Source organism: Plecotus auritus (genome assembly GCF_963455305.1).
Source record: "Plecotus auritus genome assembly, chromosome: 3".
Classification (NCBI taxonomy): domain Eukaryota; kingdom Metazoa; phylum Chordata; class Mammalia; order Chiroptera; family Vespertilionidae; genus Plecotus; species Plecotus auritus.
In genome coordinates this window covers 33,887,006-33,903,537 of record NC_137772.1, presented here as the reverse complement: position 1 = coordinate 33,903,537, position 16,532 = coordinate 33,887,006, and the positions used below count along the sequence as shown (strand labels likewise).

At 39.7% G+C, this 16,532-nt stretch overlaps 1 long non-coding RNA gene across 2 annotated transcripts; it reads right to left on the bottom strand.

Moving 5' to 3' along the window:
* Positions 1–11,329: 11,329 nt before the first annotated feature.
* Positions 11,330–16,104, bottom strand: LOC308244888. 2 transcript variants are annotated; one of them, XR_013960182.1, is made up of 4 exons: positions 15,964–16,104; positions 14,500–15,216; positions 13,769–13,933; positions 11,330–12,522 (listed from the first exon to the last, which is right to left on the bottom strand). It is a non-coding gene; the product is annotated as an uncharacterized lncRNA (long non-coding RNA). The 2 variants fall into 2 exon arrangements; XR_013960183.1 differs by having other exon boundaries at positions 15,852–16,102.
* Positions 16,105–16,532: the final 428 nt, after the last annotated feature.

The following is a 16,532-nucleotide window of genomic DNA, read 5'->3' as shown; positions in this document are numbered from 1 at the left end:
TGGAATGTTGGTGACAAATCAATCCCATCTACACCATGCCTACTTTTTCACTGTTTGCTACTGAGTCACTGTCATGTTCCCCTTTACCACAGTGTCATCTCTGTTCTCCTAGTGTGAATCATCCCCATTTGATTCAAGCACACTTTTTCATAATATAATACTGACTAAGCACCTATTACCACTCAATCCAGGGGGAAATGGTTCAAATAAGGCCTCTCCCAGTTGGAGACAAATCTTTTGTTTTGAAAGGTGGACACAGTTTACAATAATTCAGGGTCCAGGAGATGGTAAAATTATACTAGGTGGGAGGAAACAGAGTTTGCCGGGATCTTAAGGCAGGAAGAACCAATATAAACTTTCAGACATAAATTTTCCATTCTGTATCCATGTGATTTCAAGGTTGTTACCTTGGCTACCAGTTTGTTACATCCACAGTGATCAAAGTTTCCCCAAAAGACTCCTATAGGAAAAGGCATGGTGCCCCTCAAATCAACTGGCATTGGTCTTCACTTAAGTCCTTAAAGCATTTCTAAATCCTGTGGCTAAAATAAGGAAGCCTTTTGACTTCATCGTACTCTTTAAAAGTTTATTTACTCATCTCCCCTTTTAACCATCTTCTCTGTGTGAAAATCGATAGATATGATACAGAACTATCCCAAACTGTCTTCACCATAATTCAATACAATCAGAACATCAAATAGATTGCTATAAACTGAGCCCTACTCCATCTGGCAGGATAAGAGGAAAGAAACCAGATATTTGCAACATCTGTGACATTTTATTTTCATGTTATATTTTCAATTTTCAAGCCTATGTTTTCTTTGTTTAATGTGTGTACCTTGAATTATACCTTGACTGAATTATATTTGTACCTATTCATTTTCTTTTCCTTTCTCTCTTCCTTCCTTCCTGCCATCCTGCCTCCCTCTTTGCATTTTCCCAGGTATATGTTTTCCATTTATCTATTTTTAGACTTAGTGACATATGGTTGGAGATTACTATTTTACATCTGTAAAATCTCAGAGGGTTTATTTTTAATAAGGCTTTTCAAGCCACTGCCATTAATTTTTACAAAGTAGGACCAACATATTGGGTTTACAGTTGTTTGCATGGAAAATAATACAATAGTTAATAATAATACAACAATGAACTCTGTTTTGCATATTCACAATTGTAAACCTACTTTTGCCCCACCCTGGATAAATTATCTTGTTTTCTGTTTCCTTTCTTATACTTTTCTTTCTTCCTTTCCATTACTGAAATTCTCCATGTTAACCATCCTTTTCCCCATTGCTGTATCTCCTAGGCATAGTAGAATCCTTTCACTTCCACAGACGTAGCATATTAGTACTCCTTCTAGCCTTCTGCCTGGCACACTCTTCTTCTACATCTATCATTACTTCTTTCACTTAGCAAATTCTTATGCACCTTAAATGACTTTGCCCTGGGAAACCTTCTTTAGCCCTCTCTGCTCCCTGGCATCCTGTGCTTTTTGATCTGAGAGCATCACCCATTGTGTCAAGTTTCTTTGAGACAATATAAGCTCCAGTAAGTTAGGGATGATCTCAGACCAAACACTTAGCTTGGTTCCTGGGACAAAGGGGATTCAAAAACACTTCTGCAATAGTTGAATGAATAGTTAACTAGTTAAGAAGCCTAACTAGCCAATAGATTATGGAAGACTAGAGGCCCAGTTTATGAATTTGTGCACTGGTGAGGTCTGGCCGGCCTGGCCCCAGTTGGCAGATCGGGGCCAAGCCTGTTGGGAGGAGGAGACAGCAGGAGGTTGGCCAGCCTGGCCCACCCTAATCAGGCCCTATCAGGGCTGGGCTGGCTGGTGCGAGGGGCTGCAGGAGGTTGGCTGGCCGGCCCACCCCCTATTGGGGTGCGGGGGGGTGATAAGGGGTGAGGCCAGCTGGGAGAAGGGCCACAGGGGGTTGGCCAGCTGCCCCGCCCTTGATCCAGGTGGGAGAGGCCAATCAGGGGCAGGGCAGCTGGGAAGAGGGAGCTTGGAAGGTTGGCTGGTCAGCCCTGCCGTGATTGGAGTGAGAGGGCCAATCAGGGGCAGAACTGGCTGTGGGAGGTTGACCAGCCAGCCCCACCCCCCAAGTGGGCCAGTTCGCTGGCCACAGTGGGCATCATAGTCACCAGTCGTTCTGGTCATTATGGTGTTCTGGTCACTGGCTTTTTATATATAGAGATTATAGGGAAGAGTGGCAGCCTCGGCTGCAGGAGCTTTATGATTGTTTTTCCAAAGCTTCCTTTTGTACCTAAAATCAGTTCAGGGTCAGTCTGCACATGCATCTCCAAGTGGCCCCTGAGGAATACAGTCCTGCAGAGCAGCATGACTTCAGTAGCAGATCACCTTTGCAGCTGTGGCTCAGGTTCTGACCTCCATCAGGGTCTACAAATCCTGAGTGTTTTGGTTCTGAATTTGGCAGTCAGGGCTCACCTCTGCCTCCCAACTTCTCATCCACCAGGTAAAGAGGAATAGGCTATGACCCCCTCCAATCACTTCTCTGAGATGTTGAAAATCTGTGTCTATAGTTCTCTACTTGAATCAAGTTACACCATCAGAGGGACCACATTGCTCTGATTTTTCATGGAACAGCACTTTTTAAATTTATTTTTTACTGCTGACATTATTACAGATGTTCCCTATTTTTCCTCCCACTTCCCTACCCCATCCAGCCCACACCCTTTGCCAGGCCTTCACCACTGATGGACTTTATAAGAACCACCTTTCTAAAATGTATTATTAAAGCTATTTAATGTATATATATATATATATATATATATATATATTAGAAGAAGATGCATTCCACTTAACTAGCTGTTTATTTGCTGTCTGTTTAAGTATAACACACTATGAATCATGTTTTCATCTTTGACTTGGCTACTAGGAGGCTCAGAGCAAAATGTGCTGCCCACTTCCCACCTATTTGGATCAAAGTTCGCAGGGGTAATTTTTGTGTCCTAACCTTACCTGCTACTTTTTCTTCTGTATGCCATGATAATACTAGTATTAATTTTATCATTTCTGTGTTATAAGTATTTTTTAATCTTTATTTTAAAAATAAATGGATTTCTGCAGCCTAAATTCTTACTGAATAAACTTTTCCCCATCATTGTAATCAATAAGGAACTGATAAAATTTTCTTGAGACTCACACCATCTATTACCATTATTATTGAAATCTATTACTTAATGAAACCAAAGACTTTCTACATCCTTCCTCCCTTCCTCCTTTCTGGTTTATGTATTCATATATATGTGATATAAACTTCTTTTTTCTAATAGGTATGGATTTTATCTAAGTTGAGCTACTGTACTGCGTCTCCGTCAGATGGTCCCATGTGAATAAGCTTAGGGGTGAAGAGAAAACTTCAGTTCTTGTGGCTACTTATATGTTAGAAGTAGGGATGCTCTCAGGAGAGGCACAGAGAAGTCTTCACTTTGTTATTTCTAACCAATTCCCCACTTTCAAACTGTGTTCTCCTCCCCTCTTTATAAAAATAACTAGAGGCCCTGTGCACTAAATTCGTGCGCGGGTAGGGTCCCGAGGCCTGGCCAGCGATCAGGGCCAATAGGGGCCTTCTGGCTGCCGGCTGAGGCCTTCCTTCCCCCGGCTGCCGTTTGCCAGCCAGGGCCTTCCTTCATTTCATGCCACCCCTGGTGGTCAGCACACATTATAGCAAGCGGTCGAACTCCCGGTTGGTAGAACTCCCGGTCGGTCAAACTCCTGTTCGGTTGAACTCCAGAGGGTATAATTTGCATATTAGCCTTTTATTCTATAGGACAAATAATCTTCTTATAGGCCATCAATGCTCATAGAGGTCTTTCATATCTCTTTTGGCCAACATGATGATGCCCTGAAGTTATTATCACACTCATTTTTTCAGATTAGAAAATTAAAACTAAAATGGGATGATCATGAGTCTGAAATATTTCTTAATTTGTCCAAGGTCCCAAAGTTGGCAGGGACAATTTAGTATCTTGATTGAAAGTATTATCTCCAAAGATGGCTAAACGTAGGTTCATATCATACTTTCTACATTGTCTCCATGTGACATTCTGCTTAGCCTCTTGTCTTCCATTTCCATACATTAAGTATAACTAAATCCTTGAATCTGCTATTTAAGAATGTTGTAAAGTTAAATGAGACAATGAATGTAAAAAGCTAAAGTTCCATGTCTAAACATAGTAAGCTCTCAATAGATTTAAAACATTGGATTTGAATCTAGGACTTCTGATTCCAGGTCCAGTATCCCTTTTCATTAAATCATGTTCTTAGTCTAGAGATAGTCAAGACAGATTTGTGAGCCACGTGGAGAAGACCTGAAGGTGAGTGACAAGAAGCCACTTCGGATGACCCTGCACTAGGCCCCATCCTGTATTCACAGACTAAGCTTCTGATCTTATGATTTCTTATGTGAACAATGGCTAGAATAACACATTCCTACAGAGAAAGTACCTTCCCCTAGAGTGCCTCCTGAAGTTTGGTACTATGGAGGAAAACTGAGCAATTAACACATGGGAAAACAGACATTGGATTGTAGAAGGTGTAGTCTTCTTACAGCATCTCACCATCTACATGCCACACACCAGTCCAGCAAGGAAGGCCTGAAAAAGGTTTCAAAACACTTTAAACCTTCATAGGAAAATAGGATAGAGTAGATCAAGCAGATAATGGTTCAGAAGAAGGTTCAAGTCCATAGTAACCCAGAAGAAAGAATTATTGACTTTGATAAGCTAGAACTAAGAGGCCAGTTCAGCCTCTCCCATCAATTGCTAGTGGCCAACTGGAGTAAGGTGTCTTAATAAATTCTTTCTTTTTCTTTCAGCATAGTCAGCATAACTATGACAAGTCATAACAGTAACTTAATAACAAATTACTAAGTTGCATTTGGGCTGAGTGGAAAAGCGTTCACCCATCGGTGATGTCTTCCATGAGTCCAGACTAGGGAAAAGTGTCAGAATATATGCAATCCTTAGTTTAGAGATGTTTTCCCTCATCATCCTACCTATTGAGTCATCTTCAGTTACTGGAGAGAGAACCGTGTTCTTCCTCTCCTCTGCTCCTTCCCACTAAATAAGAGAATACAATAAAATAGAAGTTAGGTAACAACAAAACAAGATTATATTTTTGGATGGCATAATATTGCTGCAGCTTTGCTAATAATTCAGACCTGAGCTGTGCAAAATAATTCTCACTGGGAATCAAACATTTTCTTCAGGAGGTTCTGAAGGTGAGGGCAAAACAATTTGTATTTGTTTAAAACATAATGTCATCCATAATTAATGGAATAACTCTGGCTCAATAGAGCTTGAAACTACTGTGTATATTTGAAGCTGGATTTCTAGTTCCTGAAATGAGGAATAAATTCACCCTTAAGCTTTTGTTTTATTGCTTCAAGAAAAAGGTGATTTCCAGTGACTGAACATTGGCTTCTTTTTGGCATGTTTTTTGACTAGTGTTATTTGCTAGTGGTAAGAGCAAAGCCAATTGCTGAAATCTGCTTTTAAATAGTGGACCTAAATGTTGGGGTGCTAACTTGAGTCACCATGAGTTCTTTTAATGCTTTTTCTCATAATGTAATTTAAACTCTTGACATAATTTTTGTTGTTTTTTTAATCAGTTAAAGGTTTTTGTTTCTATCTTGAAATACATTAAAAAATAAAAGCTTCCATTTTGTAAATAAGTATCCAGAAAAAAATTACAACCCATTTTAAATATTACTGATATCTACTCAATAAATATGTACCTAAATACATGGCAATACAACAGGATAGAATGACTTCTGAATTCCTCTTATATGATCACATTCCAGCAGGAATCTCATTATGTATAGGGAACTATGCCGGGAACACACAAGTGGCAAATTTTTCATTTATTTCATTAGTCAGACTTTCAAAAACTTGCCAAGTTTTGGTCTACAGTCTGTATAAGTGTTCATACTTTGGCTGGGTTCATATACAGGCAGAGAAATGATTCCAAAACAGGAAGATTGTGGGGAGCGACTTAAAAGTAATCTAGGTTCAAGTATTATCGATAATGGTTCAGAAGAAGGTTAGAGATTCAGAGATTCTAAAGAGGAGGTTTGCACTTATATTATGGTAGCATTTTGACAGAAATAGACAAGGGGGGGGGGAAGCAAAATGGAAGGAGAAAAAATACAAATCGGAGGCAGCCTAAGATAATCAACAAAGAGTCATTTATTCACCCTGCACTGAGTAAAAATCATATAGTCAATTAGATAAGGCGGTAAAGGAATTTGAGATTAAGTTGCAAGGGCTTTTGAAGGGCTAGCAAAGGAGGCTGAAATTTATCACTGATGTCATAACTCTTTTGAGTGTGTTTGTTTATCTGTGTTTGTTTTTGAGCTGGAGAGTGTCATCATTAGAACTGTGTTTGGTAATAGTAATTTGATCAAGGTGAAAACTCTGAATATCAAAAAGGAGGAATAGTAAGACATCTGGTGATGGAAAGTCCGTGATGAAAAAAAGCCCCCAGAAAAAACAAAAGATATAACCAACTAACATATCAACATTGGCTAGCACTTGTGCAAAGAGGGTTGGCTACATTCAGCTAGAGAAAGAACCAGGGTTAGCTAGGAGCTGAAAAGGGTGCAGAGAACCCAGATTCGGGTGACAGCAGTGAAATGACCAAGGACAGGATATGAATAATAATAACGGTGTGAAGGGAAAATTCAAAGGGCAAGGAGATGACTGGCAGAAAACAATGAAGGAGAAGTATGAGTCAGCTCTGTCCTCCTCTCTCTTTGCTGAAAGATGAAGCAATGCCATCTATGGCTACAAAATCAAACTCTCTGCTCTCTTAGACCTTTCTCTAGCCCCTGTGACCAGAGAGGAAAATGGTGCCTAAGCTGCACATTTGGTCTTTTGTACCTTAAACTGTGTGCTGATTATTACCTTTCCCATCCTTTTTCTGTCCCTTTCAATATTCTTCTCAATCTATAGGTTCCAGTATAATTTTTTTTAAAAAACAACCTAATAAAAAAATTGTTCTACTGAGCTATGCTGAGTATTTACTCTACCTTCATTTTGGGTAAACCCCTTAGCTTCTCTCTGCTTCAGTTTTTTCATATTTGAAGAGATAGGTTTGGATTGATGCTTTTCAAATATGTATTCAATGACTATTTCCATCCCCCAAGCCTTCTTTGATTTGTCCAGTAACCTATGTTCTCTCTATTCCCTAATTTCTCCTCTATGTTATCTCAGCAATCACATTAAAATCCCCTAAGGCAGAAACAATGACTTGCACTTCCTTAAGTGCCCAGGGCATTGAATAAACAACTTGCACAAAGGTTTTTGGTAACAAATTGTTGAGTTAATACAAGAGACAAATGCTGAAGAAAATTTCCATGTCTCTCTCATAATATATAAACCCTAGAAAATTCTGCTAAAGATAATTTTCTCCTGGCATTTTCATCTTCAATTGGAGGATAAATAATAGAAATTCGGCACTGACAATCAGATGGTAACAAAACTTAAAAAATGGAAACGTTACAGTATTTCAGTATTTTTAAATACACAATTCTTCTCAATAGGGTAGCATTTTACGTAACATAAAATATTCCTGAGGCATCAATACTAAGAAGCAAGGAAAAAATCTGCCCTCTTTTTGCTTTTAGGAAGAAAAATATTTTTAGTTTCACCTTCAAGATTCTTCTTGAATAAAAGCTTAAGAACATTCTGAATGAAAGCCAGGCATTCCCCACATCAGTCATTTTTTCATATTAACCTTGTTAATCACTAGGCAGCTTCATTGTAAAGGGGGGCAGTGAATATTATAAGATGCAAATAAGCAAATGCAGGGCAATGGAGACTGTTTTGCTGACAGTCACCCTTTTTAATGAAAGAGATAGGTCAAACCGAAACCAGGCCTGCAATGCAGGTATGGCCAGCTGTGCTTCCCATAGACTTGCTGAATCATCATAACAAGCCCGTGTTTATAGAGCTCTTTACCTGGAGGAACACCCTGACATCTCTGTCAATCTCTTTTAAACCTGATGTCCTCTGGAAACTGTAAGAAACCAAGATGATTCCCATTTTTCAAACTGAGAAAATGAGATAGACAAGGACAAATTCACTCCTTCTAGAAACTGATAACAGAGTTGTATTTATTTCCAAATGTTTTGGTTTCCAGAATGTGTGACAGTCTTTAGAGAGCCTCCCTGTCTCCAGTTTGGCTCCTCACTTAATTCTCTAAGAGTGACAGTGCCTTCTTCCCACCTAAGGGCTACTAGTCCAATCTCAGTTCCTTAGTTTCTCTCCTAAACTTGATACTGCTGAACCCCAGAGTCTCCTTCCAGGACCTTCATTATCCTTCACCATTGGAGAATGGTTTTCTCAATTGTCTATCACTGTTACATCTTTCTCCATTTAATGTATGCAGAAGTCCTCTGTTTCCAGTTTAAGCATTTACCTTTTCTTCTTTTATTCCCTACCTTCAGTGTTCATTCAAATGCCAATGATTGGTTTATTTAATCTACTGTGTGCCAGGCACTATTCTAGGTTCTTGAGATGAATACTACTGAACAAAATAGATGGAGCTCCCTGCCCTCATAGAGTTGACATTTTATCCAAAGGAAGGCAAACAAATACTGAACATAACAGATAATTAAATGGTAGATCATTTTATAAAGTAATACAAGAGAAAAAAATAAGTAATAGAGTGAAATGCTTGGTCTTTGACCCCATCTTGTTTAAGCCTGTGTTGTTCCCATGGCCTCCAGGATAATAGCTCCCACTTTAGACATGCTAATTATGAGAGGAATTCTGCTTAGGGCTTGAGTTTTTATAAAAACATCCCCTACTATTTTCCCTTACCTAGACATAAAAGAAGTCTGATCTCTGTATTTTCTTACAAAGGATTTGAGGATTAGGATTCCCCATTTTCTCAGTTGGCACCTTCTCAATCGATAAACCTTTCCTTACTCCAAATTCTAACATTTTGAGTTTGGGCCTTTCAAAGCACTGCGCATGCAGAGTTTGGACTGGTAATGATTATAGAGCAGAATAAAAGGGACTAGAAGTAATGACAGCAAGGCATCATTTTAAACAGGATTAGCTGGATAGGTCTCATTGGGAAAGTAAGACTTTGGCAAAGAATTGAAAGATACCTGGGAAGAGTACTCTAGGCAGTGGAGCCAGGCAGTGCACAGCCCCTAAAGCAGGCAATTGCTGGTGTGTTTGCAGAACAGGGAAAAAGCTGAGACAGGCCAGTCAACCAGGACAAATGGAATAGGGAAACTGAGACAGACAGTTGAACAAACTGGCAGAGCAATTTACAGCAGATACAGAAGGTCACCTTCCTAGAGATAACATCTAGGCCTCAGTTGCATTTCAGTTCCAGGCCTAGAAAAGCAGAAAAACCAGGTGGGTGACACCAGGACCAGCTGCAATGACTAATAACCCCCTGCTGTGACACTGACCAATCAGTGAGACTATGACCCTGAAGGAACACACCTAGAAAACTGATGAATATTCTGCTGAAACTTTCTCCTGAGACCTCCCCTGTGGGGAAGCATGGGACTTGGTTGGAAAGTCAGTAAGGAGGATTCTCTGAAAGGCCGGGGGCCTCTGGGGAGACCTTGCCGAAGGCAGCAGACCCTGCCTTGACTTTTCCAAACAAGTCTGAGCCCCCAGGTGTTTTACTAGAATCTTTATATTTAGCCTTCAAAACATCCTTGCTTACAGGACATTACAGACGCATGTGTCTTCTCAAGGATGCTTACCCTGCTGATAGTATCTAATATTGGTAGTTAATTTTAGTTCAAGCTGTTGTTACGAAAACAGCCTAAGGAGGCAGGTGAATGGGGCTGTTTGGTTCTTATAACCAAGCAGTCCCTTAGCCCTCTTTTTCACAGAAACATGTGTCAGAGTAATTCATTCATCCTTCACTCAGGGTTTGCTGGTCAGCCCCAGCACTCCTCTAAGATTCCTGCCTGCAAGAGAGAGATAAATCCTCAAGACAAGGGACCCAGTACATGTGACACTCTGGGGAGTATCCCCCAACATTTTTTCCCCTCTTTCCCCCCTACTTCTTCCCTCACAGGCATGCATTTCCTAAACTCTAAGGGACTCCATGAGACTTGCAACCAGGGGAGCAATGGGCAGCAGCAGCTAGTCCCAGCCTAATCCTCTGATCCTGGCCCCAAAGGCCCTTTTCTCTGACTTCCCAGAGAGCTAAGATAGCCCAGCCTAGGCTCTCCTGATGCTTCTTTTATGCTAAGTCCTTCTTGTTTTGCTGTCCCCAGCTTTAATAAATGCTCCCTCATAGTCACCTGGACTCACATTGTGAAATGTTTCCTGAACAAAGTCAAGAACCCACACACTACTGGCTGGCCCTATGAAAGTCTGCGAAGAGCGAGAGCTTTCCTTGGATACTCAAACTCTAAGAAGTCTAGGAGAAGAGACATGGCCACCCCAGGAGACTGAAAAGAGACATCTCGTGATGTGGAAAGAGAGATGAGAAGGTGTGGTATCCTGGAAACATCAAAGCAGAGGGAAGAACCAAATATGATAAATACTATTGATGGGTCACGTGACCTGAGCACTGAGAATTGGGAAGGTCTTTGGAGGCCTAGACAAGAGCAGTTTTTGTGAAAGTGGACATGAAAGAATGATTTGTGTGTATTTGAAAGTAGATGGGTAAAGATAATTTGGACTCAGAGAGTAGAGGCAACTCTTCTGAAGAGTTTTGCTACAAGAGAAGCAAATAATTCAAATAACTGGGGTGGCAGCTGGAGTCAGGAGAGGATTGGTTTATGTGTTTGTTTGTTTTTAAGGTGGGAAATATAATACCTTTAGACAGTGATGGGATTCATGGAGAGCAGAAGGGAAATTGATATTGAAGATGGTAGAAAACTGCTGGAGAAATGTTTCTCAGTGATAGGGAGAGAATGGGAATAAATACACATGGGAAAGGATTGTCTCAGAGAGGAGCAGATGGGTGGTTCACCCATGGAGGCAAAGAGGGGGTATTTTCAGGTGGAGCTAAAGGCCAACCTTAATGCCCAAGTACTTAAGAACGTCTTCATTCCAATGTCAAAAGTTACATATCAAGCCCTAACCGGTTTGGCTCAGTGGATAGAGCGTCGGCCTGCGGACTGAAGGGTCCCAGGTTCGATTCCGGTCAAGGGCATGTACCTGGGTTGCGGGCACATCCCCAGTAGGGGGCGTGCAGGAGGCAGCTGATCGATGTCTCTCTCTCATCGATGTTTCTAACTCTCTATCCCTCTCTCTTCCTCTCTGTAAAAAATCAATAAAATATATTTAAAAAAAAAAAGTTACATATCAAAATAACATCAAACTCATATTTTATTCTTTTTCTAGGCTTTCTTTCCTCTCCAGTGCATTGGCCATATCATGTCATTTATGAAGGTGCCTTATTATCATCTAAATAGAGCCATCATTAGTGAGCAGTCTTCTAACTGGGGCATGTATCCTGGTTGTACGATATTTTTAGGTAGTATGTTAGGTTAGGAGAAATTATAATAATGGAGTTATTTTTTCAGATCCTTATTTTGCATAGATTCTTTTTCCTTTAGCCTGAAAATGACACCCCCACTTCATATCATCTATTCACATTTGCCCATCTCATCGCCCATTTTATCTTTTAATTTTTAATATGTTTTTACTGATTTCAGAGAGAGGAAGTGAGAAGGAGAGAAAGATAGAAACATCAATAATGAGAGAGAGTCATTGATTGGCTGCCTCCTGCACACCCCTTACTGGGGATTGAGCCTGCAACAGGGGCATGTGCCCTGACCAGGAATCGAACCATGATACTCTTGGTTCATGGGTTGATACTCAACCACTGGGTCATAGCAGGCGGGCTCATCTCCCATTTTATGAAAGAGAGTCATACACAAATCTTGACTAGACTGGGTCTGAGGTGAGACTCTCAGCACTGAATAAAGTAACAGCATGACAATCAGAGTCCTTTGACAACAAGCAAAGAAAGGTTAGGAAAGATATACTAAGTATAAGCACCTTATTGCACATAGGTGACAAACACATTCATAATAAAGTCCAGTGCCTATGTATCTACCTACCAACCAACTTTAGGCTAGAACTCAAAATCGACATGAAAATCATAGAGGCATGCCTAGTTGAAGTGAAAAAAAAAAAAGTCAAATTTCTTTTCCATCAGAAAGCAAGTCTGTGATGATTGGCTCAGTCTATTAGATTATCTGATAGTCATTTATATGAATGCAGTGGGAAAAATCTTCAACTCCAAGGATTTAACAAAATTATGCTTAGTACACATATACCAGGGTACACATTATAGTGGATAGTTACTCCATGCAAATGTTAAACTTGTAATACAATAATCATTTTCCACTTAAGCATGTAAGGAAGAACATACATAGCTTTTCCAAATATCTTTAGGGGCCATGGGAACAGAAATGTTTGAAGATCCCTAGGTTAGCTGATCCTGTCATCAGAACGCTCTTGTATTTTTCCTTTCATGAAGAATGCTCACTGGACTGCCTGGAAAAATAAAACAGAGTGGGGACTTCACTGAATGTTCAGAAAAGGTTGTATCACTATTTCTGTGCCTACTTGATAATAAAAGTTGGGAAATGGTGGAATTTGGCCTGTGAGTTGCTTTCATGCTGCTTATCACTGGTGGTAACATCACTGGGGAGGAAACACATAGTCCCTCCTGCTCTCAGTCACTGCAAGCTGCAGAACCTGACAAGTGTGAACAGCCCAAGTGGTTTTAATTCCTTCACATCAGTCCCAGCATCCATGTGCAGATGGGGACCTCCATTAGGAAGTGGTTGGATTTTGTTCACTGCTATGTCCTTGTTGTCATTTGATTTATATTCATCAAGTGAGTATCGTCCACTATGCTTTCTCTAACACAAAGTCTCCAGGTTTCAATAGAATTTCTAGTAACATAAATAGTTCAGTTTACTCTGTACCACTCTACTGCCCCCCAAAAGTACTTCACTTCTCCAAATGATAACACTAAAAATATCCTTATAATAAAGCATTTCTCACAAGGGAGTGATATCTTTAATGAAAATAAAAATAAAAAAACCTCAGCAATTTTACTCAACATAGAGAAAAACAGACCCACTTGAGAAAATTGAATGAATTTTGTATCCAATTCATTTTTTATGCCTAATTGTTATAATAATGAATTTACAAAAGGATGTGCTCATCAAAAACAAACAAACAAACAAAAACATCTTGAGAAACCACATATAAAGCATAATGAGAATTTAAGCTTTTAAAAGTTGTTGTGGGACTTTTTGTGGAAAGAGATGTCCAGTGATCATTCATTCTCTGGTGCAAAAGCCAGAAATAAAAAGGAGCAGAAGTAAGGATCAAAGGGTAACAGGGCCAGTATGGAGAGGACACCTCTACCGTTCATTCACATTCTAAGCAATGAAATAAAGCCTCCAGTGCTGGGTCCAGTGTCTGCTAGACTAGGAGCATGAGTTTGTGGAGTGGCTACTGATCCCTGTCCAGGACATAGAGACAATTACCCTGAGGTCTTTCTATTTGTTTTTTCTTATGTGAAACGGCAGCCAAGAGCTACATGAAATATTCACCAGCATCATTGTAATATCCTGAAAAACCCAAAGGGAATAAGAAATAACAAATCAGAAGCACTTCAAAAGGAAGGAAATGTAATATGTGGAGTTATTTGTCTTTATGCAAATATACACATGCATGAAGTGAACATATATTGGGTGAAGTCTTTGCCTCTAATTTTAAAACATACCTAGTTTGGTGGAACACAGTTAACGTTCTATTCTTCATGCAGTTCAAGGGCCATTCAAGCTTGGGAAAAATAATGAAAAAGTACTCGTGAAGTACTTTTGCTCTTTCTGTAACTTAGGACATTCCAGCGAGCAAATATTTAGTTAACAAATCATGGTATCTGGTGCTGTAAGAGAGGCAACAACATGTTCATTTTGGTTTCTAGCCTTGTGGAGTTTACAGTCTGATAGGAGATACAAGTTATGCTACAACGAGATCATTAAGGGACTTCCCTTTGCTTTTAAAATAAAACCCATATTCTCTTTGATCCTTGGGGATATGTGCTATGCCCACAGCCCTTTCTCACTTTGTTTCCATGCATGCTGTTCTCATCTCTCTGAAATATGTCTTTTCCCTCTCTTTGCTTGAATTAATCCAAACCACCCTTTGATCTCAGTTTAGAGGTAACTTTTTCAAAAAGGACTAGCCTGATACTGAAAATCAGATTGGACACTTGTGTAAATCTTCCTCAATGCATCCCATTCACAACATACTTGTTTTTGTATCTATTCAAATGTATGGCCTGTGCTTCTTCTATTTCACTTTAAGTTTCATGAGAGAGAAAACGAAGTCTGTTCTGCTCAACATTGGCTATCATTCCCAGCCCATAGTAGACAATCAATAAATAAGGATTAATTCATAAGCAAATGCATTTTAAAATATGAATTTAAACAACCTATATAGTAAAATTACCTTTATGTCATCATAATGCTATGCAGGTAAATGTTATCATTGTTGATGTGTACAGATAGAGAAACTGAGGCTGAGAGAGGTCTAATGATTTCAGGAAGATTCTTTAACTAATAACTGGATTCTGGGAAAATGCTCTTTCCATAGCTCCATAAAGATGTAAGTATCTTGACATAAAATATCTGGGTACATCAGTCCTGGAGAAGAGGAAGCCTCTGAGGCATGGATGGGCAAGAAGAGTTAAACAGGATTTACTCTGCTTCTAGGTGCCACATCCTCCATCTGTGCACCTGGAGATGGACTTGGAGATGAAAAGAGGCAGAATTTAAAGAACATGCTTGGACACTAACTGGGTGAGTTTCCAAGAAGTCTTGGGTTTCTTCTCATCTGTAAAATGAAGAGGCTAACAGTGGCCATCACCGTAGAATGCTGAACAGTGATGAAGGCCAGTTTCCTAATTCCATACACTTTGATCTGAAGTTAGGACAATCCCCAAAGCCATGTCTGGAATCTTCACAATGGACCAGACTTCTTCCCATATGATGTGGCTGAAGGAATGCTCTGGATTATTGCATGATAGGACACAATGCATCAAGAGCTGTCTTCTCTGGAAATAGGGCAAGGAGCTACAACTTCAAATGACAAGCATGTCCCCTTCCATGTATGACTCATTCAATGCCTGGGGAATTTTTATTTTAACATTTCTAATTCCAGCTTTACCTTTAGAAGTAAAAGTGGTTAAAGAAAAGTATTAATATTTGTGTAACAGTTAATACAATTGCCATGGATTCTAAAATACAGACATTAAGTGGAGGAGGGTGAACTTTTGCAAAGTCCTCTTCTTTGGCTGCTTTTATGAAAACTACATTTTTTCCTATAAAAGATTAAATGTTTCATGTGAAATTACCAAGCTACCTCGTCATTATCACAACCTTGCAATGCCAAAATTGAAGGATTTATTGAATAACCAGAAAACAATTGAACATTTAATTTTGTTTTAAACTCGCCCATCAAAAATGTCATTCTTTCTCTGTTTATGGAAACAGAATTCATCACTCAAATTTTAATTAAAATCTTGCCTCCAGTATAAGATTACCCACCCAATGACACCAACTAAGTGAACTTGCTCTCTCCAACTCATCTATAAGGCTAATTTGTATTATTAAATACCAGTTTGTTTAATAAAGACTGATCCTATCTAGAAGCTATTCTCCTGGAGGACAGAAGAACCCATTTAGAGAAATCTGGTTGTCATTCTTGACTATAGTGTGATTTGAGTCTGGGGCTCTCCTTATCTCTACCTATCGTACCCAACGCACACCTACACATGCACACACCCTTTGGAGACACCTTACCACAAACCAGTTGGACAAAACTCTGTTCGATGGGTTGACTCTTGGGCCTGGCTCTACTAGTGGGCAGTAAACCTTAATGGCAGCTCGCAGGTATTCTTCAGCCACTCCTTACTTTTTCTTTTCGGTGAAGTCTTTTTGGTGGGCGGCCTGCTCACTTGGCATTTATGGATTAGAAGATGTGCAGAGAAAGCCTGGCCTCTCAGTGACAGCTCTCCGTGATGTCCTCTATGGTGAGTGTCTGCACCAAGTCTGGTTTCAGGGAAGAAATAGTAGGAAGGAAAAAGCCTTGCATAGATCTCCTAAAGTTGCTTAATCATTAACCCACATTATTGAATTTAGAATTCACCAGATATCAGAGGGCATCATGGGCTTGCCCAGTTATTTGTAAAATACTGTTTCGTTTTGCTTTCAGCTGTAGACTGACTGAGTGTGGCAACCTCAGTAGGGATCCTCATTGAAGAGGAGCAAGGAACAATGCTGCCTCCAAAGCCCACCCAAAATTGCTGCAAACTCCTACTTAATGTATATGTATATGTATATGTATATGTATATGTATATGTATATGTATATGTTATGTATATGGCTAAAATGAAGATCAGTTTTAAAATTACAAATATCAGAAAATAGTACTTCTCAAGTAATGTTTTCAGAGGCATTAGTATATGTACCTGAAAATTTCCC